The 17,527-nt window shown below is 39.5% G+C and overlaps 1 protein-coding gene and 1 long non-coding RNA gene across 5 annotated transcripts in view; both read left to right on the top strand.

Moving 5' to 3' along the window:
* The window catches only part of LOC120359594, a 31,590-nt gene extending 20,896 nt beyond the window's left edge, over positions 1 to 10,694 (top strand). Inside the window, exon 2 of the long non-coding RNA XR_005576363.1 lies at positions 6,390 to 10,694. This is a non-coding gene — a long non-coding RNA (uncharacterized LOC120359594). The remainder of the gene's footprint in view (positions 1 to 6,389) is intronic.
* LOC105199222 (matrix metalloproteinase-2) overlaps positions 1 to 17,527 on the top strand; it is a 184,658-nt gene that overhangs the window by 114,185 nt on the left and 52,946 nt on the right. The gene's annotated exons all lie outside the window — the stretch shown is intronic.

Genomic DNA, 17,527 nt, shown 5'->3' with positions numbered 1-17,527 from the left:
ATATAATTGCAAAAAGTTAATGATTAAGGGAGCTAATAAAAAATAGTTGTAATTATTATATTATATAGTATATTACAACTATTTTTTTTATTGGTTCTCTTAACCGTGTATTATTCTCAACTATATATTATTAACTATATATTGTTGCCACTACTACATTTTTTTCTCTTAGTGTAAACTTTTTCCCATTCTTAGAAGAAGAAGAGTAAGAAAAGGAAAGAAAGATGAAGAGTAAGTTAAACTGAGATCAAAATTAATCGGTAGAAATAGGCACTAGAAATATCTCATTATTATTAACAGTCTGTTATTTTTTTATTTAAAAACGAATCCATATTCCAGAGAGTATTCAAATTATAGTTGTAGATCGTCGAGGAAAATTAGATTCGTTTGACCGTGAAAATATTTCTCGGCGAGTCCGAGGTGTTCTTATGTCATTTAAATTGCCGGAGGAGATAAGATCGCGAGGTCCTGGAGAGGTCGTGAGAGTAGACGCGAAATTTTTCCAGTCGTCACGTTCGCTGAATAACGAAGGGCGCGCCTCTCGTTTGTTCAATGCGAAATCGCTTATCGGTCACCCTCGTCTCCGGGAGCTCTTGTTAGTCGGCCGGCTGATTAATTCCGGCGCCGCGCCGCGCCGCGCGGAAAGAGATTCAATATTGAAATTATTTCTTTCGTATTTAAATTGCGTATGGGTTTACGGGTTTGCGCTTCGACTTTTGTGCCTCGAGGTAGAGCGAGGTCACGTCCCCGACGCGATGAGACGTACGCGCGTAAAAGTTGAAACCGGGCACTGTACGCTCGAAGACACGTACTGTTGAAAAGTTCAAATTGCCGCCGCGTCCCACGATGGTTTTCACGAAACTCGACACCGACTTCCGGCGTACAGGTGTCGTCGTTTGTATCGACCGCCCTTCGGCTCGTATTATTTGCTGACGATCGCAGACTGCGTGAGAAGTAAGATCGTTTACGAAAATTGAAGATTACACACGGAATACTGTATAAAAAAAACAAGGAATTGCGCGTGAATTTAGAGATAATTATATGGAGAAGAATTACATGAAGATTATGTGATTGTGATAAAAATTGCTGAATTAATATAAGAATTATACTAAAGTTCAAAAGTTGGTCATTTTATATTTTTTAAATAAAATCACGGTTTTTATATATACGTTTAATTATTGAAAATATCAAGTTTTATTTTTGAACATTATTATTGAAATAAAATATTAAAACAATATAGAACTTAACGATGTTAGTAAATAAAATTTATTTATTAATATTTACAAATTTTTTTTTTTACTAATATTTCAAAATTTCAAGACGCTCTGAGTTTTTAAGTGACAGTATAGTAAAAGAACTTTTTCTAAGAAATTCAAAGTTTATTAAAGTTTCAAGAGACAAAATTGCGAAAAATCATCGTACCAGCTTTTTTTCGAAAAGCATTTTAAATCTTGAAAAATGAAAAATATTTTTATTTTGATATTGTGATATTTTAACAATTTTAATTACAACTGATGTCAAGAATAAACGAAAAACGAGAGAACGACGTGACGTATACGAGTTCAGCTTGATGCATTTTCTTTTTCAATTTTTTTTTTTCCCCCCATAAATTAGTGAAGGAGACTATCGAGCGCCTCAATTATGATGTTCCTCGAGCCGATAAAAATATATCTGCCCCATTTAGAAGCTCGCGATACGGCTCCTCGAAGGGTTAATTGCGATCGCCCGATGAATATTCATCTCCGTTGGAGATAAGATCGTTCTCGCCCAGGTCTCGCCTCGCCGAGTGGCGCGAATATTACGCAACGATGGACGATCGAACGTTGAATTTTATTTTCCTCATCCTTAAATTTGTTGGAATCTTCATCCCCTCGCTCGCGATTGTACCCGTTTCCATCAATCATGGATGTTCCCCGCAGTTGTCCGAGCGCGGGAACATGTTCTATTTACACATTGTAAACGATGATAAACGATACAGTGCCGCAACGACGGTCGCGCGATGTAATTAGCCCCGTTTTTTTAGCGGATTAATAATTAGCCCCGTTAATTTTCTTTGTAATAGGGAACAATTTGTCACGATAGTTCCGATAAAGCGACAACAATCCGGTAATAATCCGGAATAATAATTTAGATAATAACGGCAAATTGAAACTGTTTTTAATGATGAACAAACCGATAGTTAATTTGTAAATACATTTACAAAATACGGGCGTTAATGGCGCGCGTGTATAGGGTAAGTCTTTCAATGACCTTATAAATCTCCGTGCGTCAAGTAGCGTTTTCAGATCAATTGAAAGCGAATACTGTTTGTTCATTGGAGACTGATTGAATGTCATTGATGCGCTAGTTACGAGCTACGTCTCGTGAAACGAGATACAGCTGGTCGATCGTCGGTATTTCGTGATTGCTCGCATCGTGACCCGAGAAATCATGGGAATCACATGCTCGCGCATAAATTGACAGAAATGTCCAACCGGTTGCTGATCGGAGTCGAAGGTTCGAGGCCGATCGATCGCGCGATAACAAGCTCAATAACGACCAGCTCGAGCGATTGGTCGCATTATGGCCTGTCCGTCGGCGTGGCCTAAAGACACCGAATCTAATTACTTTGACGAGAAAAAACAAGACGCAAGTTCGACGTCTCGGATAACGAAAGGGTGTACCCAAACTCCGGGCTTTAGGCCCGATACATGTTTTCGGATATAAAAGTAATCAATATATAGGAACAGGTTTACAATCTATTAATAATTTTTTGTAACAAATTATATAATGTCTGTGTATAATCAACATGGCCAATAAAAAGAGCGCTTGGGTTAGCTCAGTATAAATAAATCTCTTTAATTCAACATTCAAAATGTACGAGACGATGTTTCGATTCTAGTCTTCTTCAGCACGCATATAATTTTACATTAAATCGAAAAGATGCACAGTGATGTCGACATTATTTGATAATTTAAGTTGAGACGCAAAAATAAGAATGAGAATTATATTTTGAAAAGATTAAAGTAAACTATATTTTTTTTTGTTTTAAATATAAATTGTTTCATAAAGTTAAATTTTGAATGTTGAATTAAAGAGATTTTATTTATACCGACATCCAACTGTTTGCTCGTTTTATTAGCCTCATTAACACATTATTTAATTAGTTTAAATTCATACGAGCAGGTTTCATATCTATTTTTTTCTTAATTTGTTGTATTAAAAAAAAAAGTGTCCTATTAACTTATTTCAATTTACGTACGAAGATTGACTTAAATACCGCACAAATCTTGGAGAATAAAAGACACGAGTTGAGCATCTCTCCTAAATGGAGAACGAGGGATACAGTTAGTTTGTCGCAATACAATTTCTCGTCCTCGGGAATGCGCAAGAGTCGAGTGACGATCAACTGCACGGACAAACAAACACGCGTTTAAGTGCAGGTGCTTAAGCTGCGAAATTAGAAGAACTGCGAAGGAGGACGAGGACAAAGTTGAGGATGAAGCGACGCGTGCAGGCCAATTATCTTTAGATTTCTCGCCAATTTGTCGCGTTTATTATCGGACTTTTCACTCGGGCAATTGCGCCTCGCGACCGTTTTATCGTTGTCGACTCTGGAAAATTTGAAATGACATCAGTTAGATTAGAAATAACATCCTAGATAGTAAAAGAAAGATGAAGCTCTACACGTAACCTAAAAGCCAGCTGACGAGATCAAAGTGCGCTTTGAAAGCTATTATTTTACGAGCTTCCCGTTTTCTCTCGTGTACCTCTTTATAAACTTCAACAATAATTATGCGCCATTATTTTCCGTCAGTAAGGCAAATTAATAACCTCATTTATTATAGTGAATCTTTGAAAGATTCGAGCTCACGAGGTATATTTTGCGAAGCGTTAAATTACGTTTTAAGCCGTTATTTTTTAATGTGTATAATAAGAAGAAAAAAAAAGTGCGACAAGATTATTATGAAAACCTTTTTTCTAGCGAGAGATCTACGTTCGAAAAGAGAATCCACAGAGCACGAAGAGGCGCGACCGCGGAAGATCAACGCGCGATGACAAATAATTCGCAGTTTTGAGGAGAGCAATGTGCGGTTTTCTTTCTTAAAAAAAAAAAATAAAAAATAAGAAAAAGAAAACGAAACAGTGGCGGGCATTTATCCATTGCACAAAGATGCATCTGAGAGAGCAGCCGGCGCGCCGCGCCGCAGTCGCATTCAATGATGGAATTGGAGGGAGACCGGGTATAAAGAGATATAGAGGAAACGAGAGAAAGAGAGGGAAAGAAGGATTGACCGAAGATGAAAAGAGAGAGAGAGAGAGAAAGAGATACGCCAAGTGGAGTCAAGTGGCATAGGCTCCGGCGAGGCGCCTGCCTCTTCTCGACTTATGCATCTGCTCACGAAGCGTCTTGCCTGTTGTCGTATATTTGCTCCACGGTGTATCGTTCGTTCGTTTATCGCTCAGAAATCTATAACGAATTCCGGAAACCGAACGCAGCCGTTGCCAAATCTACCTGCGATGATGCCCTCTTTCGTCTTTTCTCGAGTATATCGCAACGTGAAAATCTTTCGTTATGTTGGATATTGAACATCGGAGCTCTGAGAAAGCGCGTGCTTCTAATATCATTATTCTTGATAATTGTTTCAGTATTATCCTTTCATTATTCTTCCATCCGCGCTTGCCACTCTTTTCGCTTTTTATTTTATTAGTCGGATACGTGTCGCGATATTATATATGCACATATGCAATATCGTTGGAATAATATATAGTTCACGAATGTTTTTATAGTGGTTCTCATTCTCGTTGTGCACTCGTTTCATTTGAAATACGGAGAATGTAGAAAAGCACACGTAAAAGAGAACGGATCTCCTGTCCGCACCTGTGAGATCTTTTTTTTTTTTGCTTTCACACACAACGTATGCGGCTGAATGTGACGATGTAACTCACCTTTATAAATTTACTTTTTTTTTTTTTTAATTGTGATTACCTATTTTTTATCATAATCAGAATTAGAAATATGAGAAATCAATGATCTCTTTTTATCTTAGGTAATATAAGTTATTATATTTTCGACGAAATTGTATGTATGTGGGTTTGGCAATCTGACAATTTTTTATTTTTTTCAAGAACGAGGCAGAGTGTAATTTTTTTAAAAATTAAAGTTATCTCCATTCGTTCATTCTCCAACCGCACTTTTTTGCTCTCATTAAGTTTCTTAGAGAGAGGATTTTATCTCGCGGGACGGTAAAAAAAAATTTCCTCGTTTTCTTTCCGTTCTCGTACGAACTTCTGGTGAGATACATTCTTATACATCCGTGGCCTTTACCTTTTTCACGTGAAATCTTGTGCGACAGCCATGGCCGCCTTTGTCCGCCAGCCACACGTGCAATGAAATGCGTCGCTTCATGGATGTCGCATGATGCATTCAATGACGGACACGCGTTATAACGTCTGCATCGCGTTGCATTCTCAAAGGCATTCCCATGTTTGGTATCGCGCAAGCGATTTCCAACTCAACGATTCGATTAACTACGGAAGAATAATTCTGTCGGTTAACGCCAATTCTGTTTAAGTAAATCTCGTCAACATCCTGGAATTACCGTAATGCGTATCCGTCGCAGAATGAAACATCTCATTTTCGAGGGAAGGCAGTATTTCAAATCCCGAATCCGACAATGTTGAACGAATTATACATTTATTCATTTATTTCGATAATTATTGTATGGCATTTATAATTATTACATTTTGTTAAAATTGCATAAATTAAAATTCAATTAAAAAATACTGATACAAATGCAATTTATGAAATGCAACGTGATTACATCTGAATAGAATTTGTACTTGAAAGAAATATACTTTAAAAGATTCATGCATTTATTTATACACAGATAATCATGTTGCATTTAATAAATTATATATTATATTAATATATATATTTTTATTAAATTTTAATTGAAACAAATTGAGCAAAATCTACATATTTAAATATAAACGTCCTATACGCGTCGAATTCGGTTGCGTGTCTTCCAATTTTCCAAATTGACATTCCGATATCGGCATCACGTAGATAGAAGCACGACGCTATTATAAAGACGAGCTAGTTGTGTCCGGTGCCAGTCGGTTGCCGTCAGTCCGCCAGCGTTTGCATTTAATGCCTATCCTCCTCGCGAACTCGTGTCGTCCTTGGCGAACGTTACGCAATAACGTCCTCTTATTGTGTGCCGGCGCATAGTCTCTCGGGGAAGGTTTTAGCGTGCAATTTAGCCAGCTGGAGTTAGCGTCGTCGACGATTGGTATTCCAGGCGCGACGGACGCGGGGAACAATTGCTATCAATTTGCAGGCCGTCGTGGACACGCATTCTCCGTCGTTTCACATGCGGGAGGCATCTGCCGCCGCGTCTTGAAAGAGAGAGAGAGAGAGAGAGAGGGAGAGAGAGCGCTGAAGAAAAAGCTCCGGGGCTCGTGCTCTCCTCTCTCGTGCTGTACACAATTTAATCGCTGCAATAACGACGCCAGACGGCCGACGAATATCGCGCGATATCAAGCGGAAACTTTACTTTCGTACTGATATAGATAAAAATCGTGAAGTGTGTAATACTTTTCTTCGCGAAGCTGAACGAACATTTGAAGAAGTTTTATAAGGAAAAGAAAAAAATGATACATAGGAACGCAAATTTGTATGGCTCGTGCACACTCGGAAGGATGCAAATGATATATTTTGTGATAAATCGATTAATGAAATAATACGCGTAATTTCTAAAGCGTCGTTACACTTTTTTTACACAGAGTTTCGAAGGCTCTCGATCGATTTCCTGAAACGCTGCGTGGAAAATGTACGTCCACAAGCGTCTCGTACATTCATTGTTACGTCAACAAGGGAAACGAGAACGAGGCCCAAACTGCCTCTCCAGTTAATTAATAATAACGCGAGTTAATTAATTTCAAAATAGTTGCCGCGGAGAATCCGACGACGAATTCCAAACGTAAATAACATTGTCATCGTCGTGCACGACGCGTCTACAGCCGTTACACAACGCGCGCAGACGTGGAATAGAGGCGATAATCTAGTCAGGCGTGTAGCCTGCCAATCGTGGAACACGCGGCCCGAACGAATCTATTCGGTTATGCAATTGAAGGCAGGCGGGCGGAATGCAATTCGTGCGAATGCAACGCACGTCGCCCGCACGCGCGCGCGCGCGCGCGCGTACGTGTGTGTATGTACGTAAGGCAGCGTTGCGTTATTACGTGGCCACGATGTTATGTGTTTACAGGCACGTTGCCGGCGTAATGCGCGTCGTCGCGCGATTTCCGTAGGTGCACGAACCGCAGACCGCCGTTAATGGGGAATCGCGAATGGAGCAGCGGCTTAATTACCATCGCCAAGAAACTTGCGCGGCACGCGTTGCTGCACGCGCGTTCCGCGCGATGCGAAATTTTTGCGCGAAACTCCCGCGCGCCCGACAGGGAATCGTCGAGCGTTAATTATCAACCGGCAGATTGTCGCCAGTTAGAAGCGCGGTGTTCTTAACTAGCTAGTAAATTTCTACCCTTTCGGCGCTCATTTTCGTTATTTTGTACCCGTCCGTCTTTGACGCTTCAATCTCGATTCTCAATTAATTCTCTTTCATGCCCGCTGATCATGCCAGCTACCTAATAATTCCATCCTGAATATTAAATTTTGTCCTTTCTTCTCAAATACTGTATCGTCGATTTTTTTTTTTTTTATTCGTCGCTTATTGACGCGCGCGCAATTATTTCCGCTAAAGATCTTTCGATAGATCTCGCCATGCAAAATAAATCTGTAATTTTATTATTGCGACTCTTTATCGCCGAGCCAATCTATCGAATCCGGACTTTCGAATACATCGCGTCGCATTGTGTTTCCATCGCAACTGTTTTGCAGCGCAAATGTTTATTCGAACGCGGATACACGATTTCTCTCGGATATATAATTTCTATAAATTCACGCGTGCACGCGCAGACATCGTACACGAGAACATATACTAAAATCCGTATCCGGGCCAGATACGGTGATCAAAAATGATGGATCCGAATTTTTTTTCTCACCATCGAAATTCGTTTCCTGCGCGTGCGCGATTACACCGTACGGTACGATTTCACAAATCCGGGATTTTTTTTTTTTTTTTCAAAATGCGATCAAACACGTTCCAAGCGAACGCCGACAGATAGAGGAGCCCCGACGATCGAAAGCCGATATGCTCCTTTTGACGCAGCGTCATGGAAGCGGGATGGGAGCGGGACGCGCGAGAAAAGTGTTAAAAAACAGGATACGATTGACGCGCGTGCAATCGAACAAACGCTTTATTTTTATTCCACGTATCCTGAACCGCAGTTTCAATAGGTACAATGCATTATAAGCGAGCCGTGTACTTTCGATGGATTGCCACTTTTTTTTTCTTGTAAGCTTGAATCTACGGCAAAAGAATTACGAAACTGTTGTTCTTTTCATAGCTGCTCAAAGTTTCGCAAAAATTTGACATTGGACAAACCAAAAGATTAAATATTGCATACAGTGTCCAATTAAAATTAATATCTGAATGTTTTCAAAAGTTGTAAGTAAAAGCGCAAGTTACTAAATTATAAATACATTCTGTTTATCGTTTTTTCGTCTTATAAGAATACTCGTAAAATATAAGATCTGAATTTTTACGCAGAAAGAACTATTTTGCTAAAATGATTGCTGGGCGCAAAGAATCCGTTGTATCTTTCATGTTTAATTTTTTTAAAACGCGATACGAAATGCGACGTAAGATGCGACTTTTTTTACGGCTCGTATCTCGCTGAATAATTGCGGCGTCACGTTGCAAAATATAACGAGTTGCTCCGCAGATGCGATGTCGAATTATTTTAGACTCACCCTCGAATGCGTCGTTGCGAAAAGCGAGGCTCTCCCTCCTTTTTTTTTTTTTTTTTTTTTTTGAAAGACTTTCTGGGCCCTCGGTGAAATTACACGATCGTGGCTGGCGGCTGGCGTTAGTTTTCGCTCGAAGTGCATCGCGAAGTACACGCCAGCTCGAGTGCCACCCCTTAAAATGCACTCGAAACGGCGTCGCGGTGGCGCAAGATGTTACATACCACCATCGTCGCGTCGCGTACCCGTCGTGGCATCCCCCACGACGAGGGAAGCATCCCTCAAAGTGAGAGAGGACACTCGTGGTTTTCCTGACCCTCCGGTGAAGGGCTGAAAGTAGGATAAGGGCTGAGCCTGGATGAGAGCATCCAAACAAAGAAATCGACGCCCGTGCACGGCAAGAGCCTTTCGCACTGGCAGATCACGATCCCGCGCGCTCTCGGATGGCTGCTTCAAAGCTGCTTCCTTTTTTGAATCCTTTTTTGAATTGTTATAAAAGTCCGGGGTTCTGAAACGAATCTCCGTGTAGTCTTTATTAATTTAAAATAAATATTTGAAAGATGTATTTTAGAAAGTATTTTTAAATAATTCGACTTGTGAGAATTGCTAGAATTGAAGAAAGTGATATTCTGAAATGATTTTATGCGACAGCGTGGTGCTTTTTCAAAGTTAATAATTTGTCCCTTTCGGAATATTATTTTTTGATTATTTAGAAAAATAATAACAATGAAGTTCTGTAAAATTATGAGGCTATTTTTATTTGATTTTTTTTTCAATTCTATTGAATTGTTTTACTTTAAATCCAACGAAATGATATTTAAAGTCATGATCAAAAGGGACGTGGGCCTTTTCATCTTCTCGACGGATACCGGTAAACGCATCCCCCGCCCTCGTAATTATTTAATCTTTTTCCGCGTTCCGTCGACGCTCGCTTCCGTCTTCTTCCGACCCCTCGATATTCCGAAGGGCGGGAAATGAATTTTGCAGGAAGCCTCGCAGTCACGTTAGGTGTCTCTTCATCCCCGGTGCGTCCCTATTCCCGATTCGAGATCGAATCAGGCGGAGTCGTTAGAGAATCACGCGATTCCGCGAGTCGTACATCCGGCAAATAAAAGGCTCGACCGAAGGATTTCTCCGGGAAGTTCGATCGATCGATCGATAGATCCTTCGTATCGTGATCGCTCTCACCCTCGCTGCGAATCCCTTCGTGAAACCGACGGAAAATTGCAATTCAGTGAATCAGTTAAATATAATGTAGAATCTCGTACTTCGAAGGAAATTATTATGCATTCGAATGAAAGCGCTGGAAATCCCTCGAATTATGGTAAATTAATAATTAAATGGTTTTTTGCAAGAATAAAAGAGATTGTCCCTATAAATTTGTAATGCATAAGCATTATCTTTTACATTTATTTTATAATTATAAAGGTATTTATAGTATTAATTATTGAATGAATATATTAATTCAGTCATTAATGAAATTAGTTTTTTTTATATTTTTACATTTTAAATCATAAAATTTAATTTAATTATAATTTGTCACTTATAACGTTGATCTGAATAAAATGTTAATGATTACAATTCCTCGAGCATTTCACAGATTTTCCGATTCAGGCTTCATCAAAATACAGAATAACTTTCCGAGTCTATTTTTATAGAAAAATCACACCACCCAAAGACGTGATGTAATGAACTTTTCTCAAATACGTTATTAAACATCAGTTTCTTGCACACTGAAAAAAATTGTAGTGGTGGCAACTAAGGGAACAACCATGCAAGTTTTATTAATATAATAGCATTATAATATTATATATATTTAAGTGAATTATATTATAGTTATTGCAACTAAGTTAATGGTTAAGAAAACTAATAAAAAATAATTGTAATTATATATTATTAACTACACAATAAAAAATAAAATGTAAAAAAGTAAGGTCCACTCTAAATTTTATGTTAAAATAACTCAAAAGTTAAGTTAAAATAACTTTAAATAACAGTTATTTTAACTTAATTTTAGAGTTATTTTAACATAAAATTTAGAGTGGACTTTTTTTACATTTTATCTTTTACTGTATATATATTAGAATTCTATTGTGCATGGTTGTTCCCTTATAATTACCACTACAATTTTTTCTCTCAGTACGCGGAATGATTTTCTAGCAACAAATCTGATAATCGATAACTTCTCTCTCTCTCTCTTTCTCTCTTTTTTTCTCTCTCTCAGTTTGTGCACGTATAAGATACAAGACTAACCGCGGACGAGACGAGAGATTAACCGGCGGTCAAAGTCGAGTCCTCGAGAATGTCGTCCTTGCTTGCGCAGGAGCTTACACGCTCTTACGGTCGTTTACACAAGCGACAAGTCACACGGTGGGTCTACGATACGAGGTCGCGTCGTATCCGGTAGCCCCTTTTCTCCAGGTTGTATCCAGTCGGGAGAACCATCGTCCTTCCCGTTGATCACCGACCGACCCCATTAACTTGTACGGCGGTATGTACCGCGTGTCACCAATCCCGTGACCGTATCTAGCAGTCTTGCTATTTCCAACGATGGGAGACCGCAGATAAGAGAGCGTCTTCTTAAATTGGGTTACCGCGCGATTAGGATCTCCGCCACGATTATGCCGTAAGAAGAGAGAGGAAGTCGGAAATCGATTAGCCAGATAGGAAGGAAAATCGGCGACGAGAATTGCGAGATTGCGACTCACTCCCGGGAGGAATGCCGATTCTTCTTATCGAGTTTAAGGCAATTTAGTCAATTTAATTTTTTTTTCTTTTTTTTTTTAACGTAATGTATTGTTGCGACGGGATCTCTTGTGAAATGAAATTTTATTCTCGATAAAGATAAATAGCGAACGACGACGTGTCACGGTATTATTAATTTATATTCTATAATGATGTTGCATTATTATAATAGCAGTGCGAAAATAATTATTTATTGATACATGGTAGATCCAAGAATTTAATATCATTCTAATATCGTTTTCATTAAATGAGAGATTTTACAAAAAGTAGCTCATTGCAGCGCACGTACAAATGGTAATATGTTTTATAAAATTAAATCGCAATTTATTGAGTTATTTCTCAAATTCCTTGTATTTTACTTTCTCTTCGAAACAAGTGCATTACTTATGTTTCGCCGAAATAATATATTAACGTACGTGTAGCGTATATCAGTCTATATACATATATATACCGTGGAGTGAAGATCCCCGGGAATTTCGAACGTTTATTCTTCGTAGACTATTTTCTATTCAAGAAAAAGGAAACTTGGAGAGAAAAGGTAGATGTCGAGCGATGGCGATTTATGGCGGCGGAAGCGATTCTCCATGACAAACGACTATGTTAGGAGCACCATGGTTATCCTCTTTGCGTGTCATCCTTTTTCGCGGCTGCCAGTCGATAGATACACCACGGGTCTTCTTGGCGCGATTGATAGGCGAATTTTCCGTATAGGGGATTAAGCGAGGGGATGCTCGGGCTCTTTGTGCGGCACAATGACGTCGAGGAGGATAAGAACCACGAGGTCTATTATTCGAAGGAATTTAATTTTTCTTTATAGAACTGATAAAAGTAAATGATTTCAATTTTTGTACTATTTTTATCTGTGGCTCTTATTGTCTGAAAAGAAAAGAAAAAAGGATGAAGATGATTAGAGAACTTCAAAAGTGAATTAAATATTGAATGTAATTGGACGATTTGCGCAAGCGTTTTCACAATATATTTGACAAAATAATGAGTGCGTATTATTATTGTAATAGCATCTGGAACATGCGCCAGCTGCTCTAGATACTTAAAAGCGGAGAGAAAGCTATTTGCAATTTGATTATTAAGCTGTTAAGCGGTTTCTACATCGCGCGGACGACGCACATTTGCGCACAGCTGTAATGCACAGCCGTGAATTTTAATAACATATGATACATGCGACATTACATACGCGGCCGGAACAAAGGTCCGTTAGTATAATTATTATTGACTTTGTTCCTTTGTTGCGTCGCCATATTTGTGAACGGTCGCGTAATGATTTATTATGGCGAATAATTGGCGAAAATACCATCGGCTATAATTAATATAACGGAGTGAGCTGTGTGACACACTTACGCGCCCTACAATTGCAATCGATATATCGACTCCGATAAAGAGAAAGGATCGATTCTTTTTTTTCCCCATTTGTTTAATGAACTCGGTGTTCTCTCTTCGAAGAAGTTTGAACGACGGCGGCGTATCCAAGTACGGACTTATTCGACATTGAAAGTTTGCGCTAAACATCTCAATCGTAGACGAATTAGACCGTGAAACATAATTCAAAGTTTAAATTAATGCAGAGTGCACAGTTTCGTAAAGTATTTAATTTACCTCAAGTTTATTTACTTCAGCGACGTTACTCTTAACTCGTAATATCAAATTGTTGAGGGGTACATCGCGAAACCATCAAGGTTTACGTTCAGTTCACGGAAGTGTGTTTTTCCATATAAAAATTTTTTAAGAGAGAGGATCAAATTCGCAACAGAACTTTTCCCCCCAAGATACAGGATTCCGCAAAATTAAATGCAAAATGTAATTATTCACTCGGATGAATCTAAAAAATACAATTACGTGACGCAACATCGTAATTTTCGAGGAATTTCCTTTTTAGCTGCACTTGCTATATTTTTTCCACGAATGAACTTTGCTTTGAGAGCGGCAAGTATGACGAAATAAAATATGTAAGAGGGAGAAGATCATCGCGCGGACGGAAGCGCGACGACAGCCCGCGCGTCGTCTCTGTCCCTTTGATTTCTCTCTCTTCCACTTTTTTTCATTTTACGATCGTTTCGGGCGACCACACCGGGCAATTAGACCGCACCGCTAACTTTTAATATCTGCCGCTAATAGTCCCTTTAACGGGACGCGTAATCGGATTTTGCGTTTTTACGTCTATGCGTACGGCGACCCGGGGCCCGGGTTAATTGCGCTAATTGGACGTACGGTTGCGTTTAGTATCGCGTAGAGGCGTGCGCACGCCTAATTTCCCTTTTCTCTGCTCCTCTCTCCCCTTTTTCATTCGCCTTCGCTTTTTGTCCTGCACCGCGTTGACTCGATTAAAAGTCCCTTTGTCAGGGCTTGCCGACTAAAATGGGCCATCTGTAGAGAGAAAGAGAGAGCATGAGGGGAGGGGGCAAACGCTACAAAATTAATTTAACGCGATATCGTATTAGCTTCTCGGGCTTCAGCAGCGTTAAAATCCCACACAAAAGTGCACCGTGCGTTGGCTCCACCGTAGTTTCGAATGGCAGCGTCGAGCTGTGCGGATAAAATCTCGCGTCGGTCCAGAGGTTTGAACGGTATCGCTTCGCTGTTGCGTGCGTGCCTGCGTGTGTAATCCCGCAGAGATAGCATCGTGCGTTTCACGCATCCACGTATGTGCACGTACGACAGTGGAGTCGCCTAAGTAATCCTGCCCTTATCTTTTCGAAATTTTATCTCGACGGATGGAAAACCTCTCTGGCGCGTGAAAGTTTATATTGATGGATCGATATTCGTAACGAGCTCGAGGAATATAGGATTTTTGCATTTTGCATTTTGCTTCTTGCACACACTCTGATCTGTGGATAAAGGTGACCCCTTCACGATGAAAAAATAATTTGTTGCGGACCGTTGTTCGTGCAAAGAACATGTAATTCTGCACTGAAAGAAAAAATTGTAGTGGTGGTAAGTATAATGGGACATACAAATTTTGTTAATAGAATTATGATATATAGTTAAGTAAACTATATTATAGCTTTTGCAATCAAGTTAATGGTTCAACAAACTAATAAAAAAATAATTGTAACTATATGCTAGTAACTATATATTATAATTTTATTAATTATAATTCTATAATTCTATATGTTATTAACTATATATTATAATTCTATTAACAAAATTTGAACGGTTCTCTTAAAATTATATTTGCCATCAGTACAATTTTTTCTCTTAATATATTACAATGTTGAATTATTCGTTTTCTAAGATACGTTAATTGTTTTTAAATTTAGTCATTCGGTTTAACATTTAGCATTATCGATTTCCATAAATTTATAACACGCGAATATTGAAACGACGAAAAGGAGCTGAATTGATGAAAAGAAAATGAACAGATTTGAATGGCACGGAAAACACGGAGTCGAAAGGTCAATCGTTATTAAACTAATCGGAATTTGGGAGCATAACATCCGCGATCCCGAAATACCTCTCGATGCCGATCTATTCACCTTTATATTTTGAGCTTAATGCCGCGAGGCGCGGTAATTCCGTATCGTCGACATTTCACTCTGGTTCGAGAGAGAGAGATGGGCTCGCGAAGATAGGTAACAGGAATTTACATAATCCCATTCCCTCGCGCGTCGTATAATACCGCGTCAGGTAGGAAAAATTTTTACCGAACTTATCCGAACAATTTTGTTATCTCATAACTCTTTCGATCCTTCGACAACGGGGGTGAAATATGAGAAATCCGTTATACCTCGAATCGTCTTTGTCTCATCCTTCGATTATCCACATTTCGATTTATTATCTTTAAATATTATTCTCACGTCGGAGAGAATTATACGACTTCGTAATCTGAAATTCTTATTTGAGCATGAATTTCAACTTGATTCCTATAACAGTGGAATATTCGACGGGTCTGTATAAATTTTGAAGGACGTCTCGGAAACATTTTTCGAAATAACATCCTCGCAAAAGAGATGACACACGGAGAGAAAAAATTGTAGTGGCGGCAACTATAAGGGGACAACCATACCAATTTAGTTAATAGAATTATAATTAATTAAGCGAACTATAATATAGTTACTGCAACTAAGTTAGTGATTAAGAGAACTAATAAAAAAATAGTTGTAATTAATATATTAAAAAGTATATTGCTACTATTTTTTATTAGTTCTCTTAATCACTAACTTAGTTGCAGTAACTATAACATAGTTCGCTCAACTATAAATTATAATTCTATTAACTAAATTGGTATGATTGTCCCCTTATAGTTGCCGCCACTACAATTTTTTCTCAGTGCAGAAATGCAATTTTGAAATACGCCCCTTATATCCCGGTAGTATTTCGGAAATCAATACATCTCGTCTTTATCAGATAAAATCTTCAGGAAAAAGAGCTTTACTCGCTTGGGAATATTTCGGCAAAAAGACATGTGAGACGTGCAAAAAGAAGGCGGGCTTTTCCTCCTCCCCTCCCGGGAAATCGAGTTTCATTAAAAAAGAAAATCGCAATAGACGCGTCGCTCTTTTTGTCGAGCGCGAACGTGATCGCGCGACTCGAGGACTTTTATGAGCTTTCATCGGCCATGCAGAGCCGTTTTTAGGGGAAAACACGATTTTCCGGCAATATCGCCATTTATCGCCTCGCTCTTTTTATCATGAGTCCCGAAGCTTTTTCCGTTTCGCGACACGCGACGCGAAGGCGTACGTACGGCAGATCGATACGCGCCGTCTTCCACCACCTTGGCTTTGTCTCTCGTCGGCAATTTATCTGTTTAGAGACACGGTGTGTTTGCTCTCGCAAGACAAAACATCGCGGCGCTCGGAGGTAAAGGAAAAGCGGTGGCGCGCCTCGGGTTTTCCGCGCGCGACGCGTTTCGGTCCCCGACGCGGCGCGGCGGCGGTCCCCGCCGGGCTCGTTTATTGCCTCTCACGCCGGAGAAGAATTCTAGTCTTCGAAACGTGCGCGGTGAAATTCGCGAATTTCCTCTCTCCGTTTGCCGAGGGAAGCGCGCGGCCGCGGCAAACAAGGACACCTTAAACACTTCCTACACGCGCGGCGGCATTATCATAATGTTCGAGTGTCGCGGGAATTGAGTTGAAAAACGTAAATTTTCTCTCGGCGTATTAAAACTTGACAAGAATAAGAATAGAAATTGCGCTGAATTAATATTCTTGTACAGAATAAAGAGATATAGTAATAATGATTCATTGTTAGTCCGTTAGAACGTAACAGTTTATATATTGGTCGTGCAAACGAGGTACGGATATTTTTCCTTCTTTGTACCGACTTGCACTTCGTCTTCCCTTTTTAAAGAATTAATTGAGTTTCTCGCGTAATTGTAGGTGTGCAATCGTCATCGTTGATCGTGGGAAAATGGGTTTTACGGCATCACGTTTATCCCGCCGCCTTGCTATTCGGCACGTGTTTCGCTCTTGCACACTTTTTCCTCTTTGACGGTGATCAACTTTTTCGCAGATATTTCGCTCGTGACCGCCAAGTCCTTGAAAAGAATCTGAACTTCTTGCAGAAATATTTTATTACCTCATTCGCGAACTCCGGAAACCCATCTCTTTCAACTTACCTCGTACATTCGGGTCATTTTTCTCCCTCTCTTTCTCTCTCTGTCTTTCCTCGTCTCTCATTTTATTTCCAGTTCTCTTTCGTCACCTGCCGATAAGACCTGCCGTTTTTTTTTTTTTTTTATCGTACGTGTAATGCTCTCGCTCGCATGTAAGCGCGCCGAAATTTGTTCAAGAACGAGCCTTGCAAGAACGCAAAACGCGATCCTTCGTGTTTCGCGCGATTTCAATATTTCTACAGAGTATCCCATTCCCTTATTATTCAGCTGTATATTGTATTTCCCTCTGGAAATAGAGAAAGAGAGGAGAAAAATGTTTTCTCTACGTATTTACACATAGTTTTGGGGAGACATTTAAAAGT

The sequence above is a fragment of the Solenopsis invicta genome, chromosome 14 (genome assembly GCF_016802725.1).
Source record: "Solenopsis invicta isolate M01_SB chromosome 14, UNIL_Sinv_3.0, whole genome shotgun sequence".
Taxonomy (NCBI): Eukaryota; Metazoa; Arthropoda; class Insecta; order Hymenoptera; family Formicidae; genus Solenopsis; species Solenopsis invicta.
The sequence above is the reverse complement of the archived record's forward strand: the minus strand, read 5'-3'. Positions and strand labels throughout refer to the sequence as shown.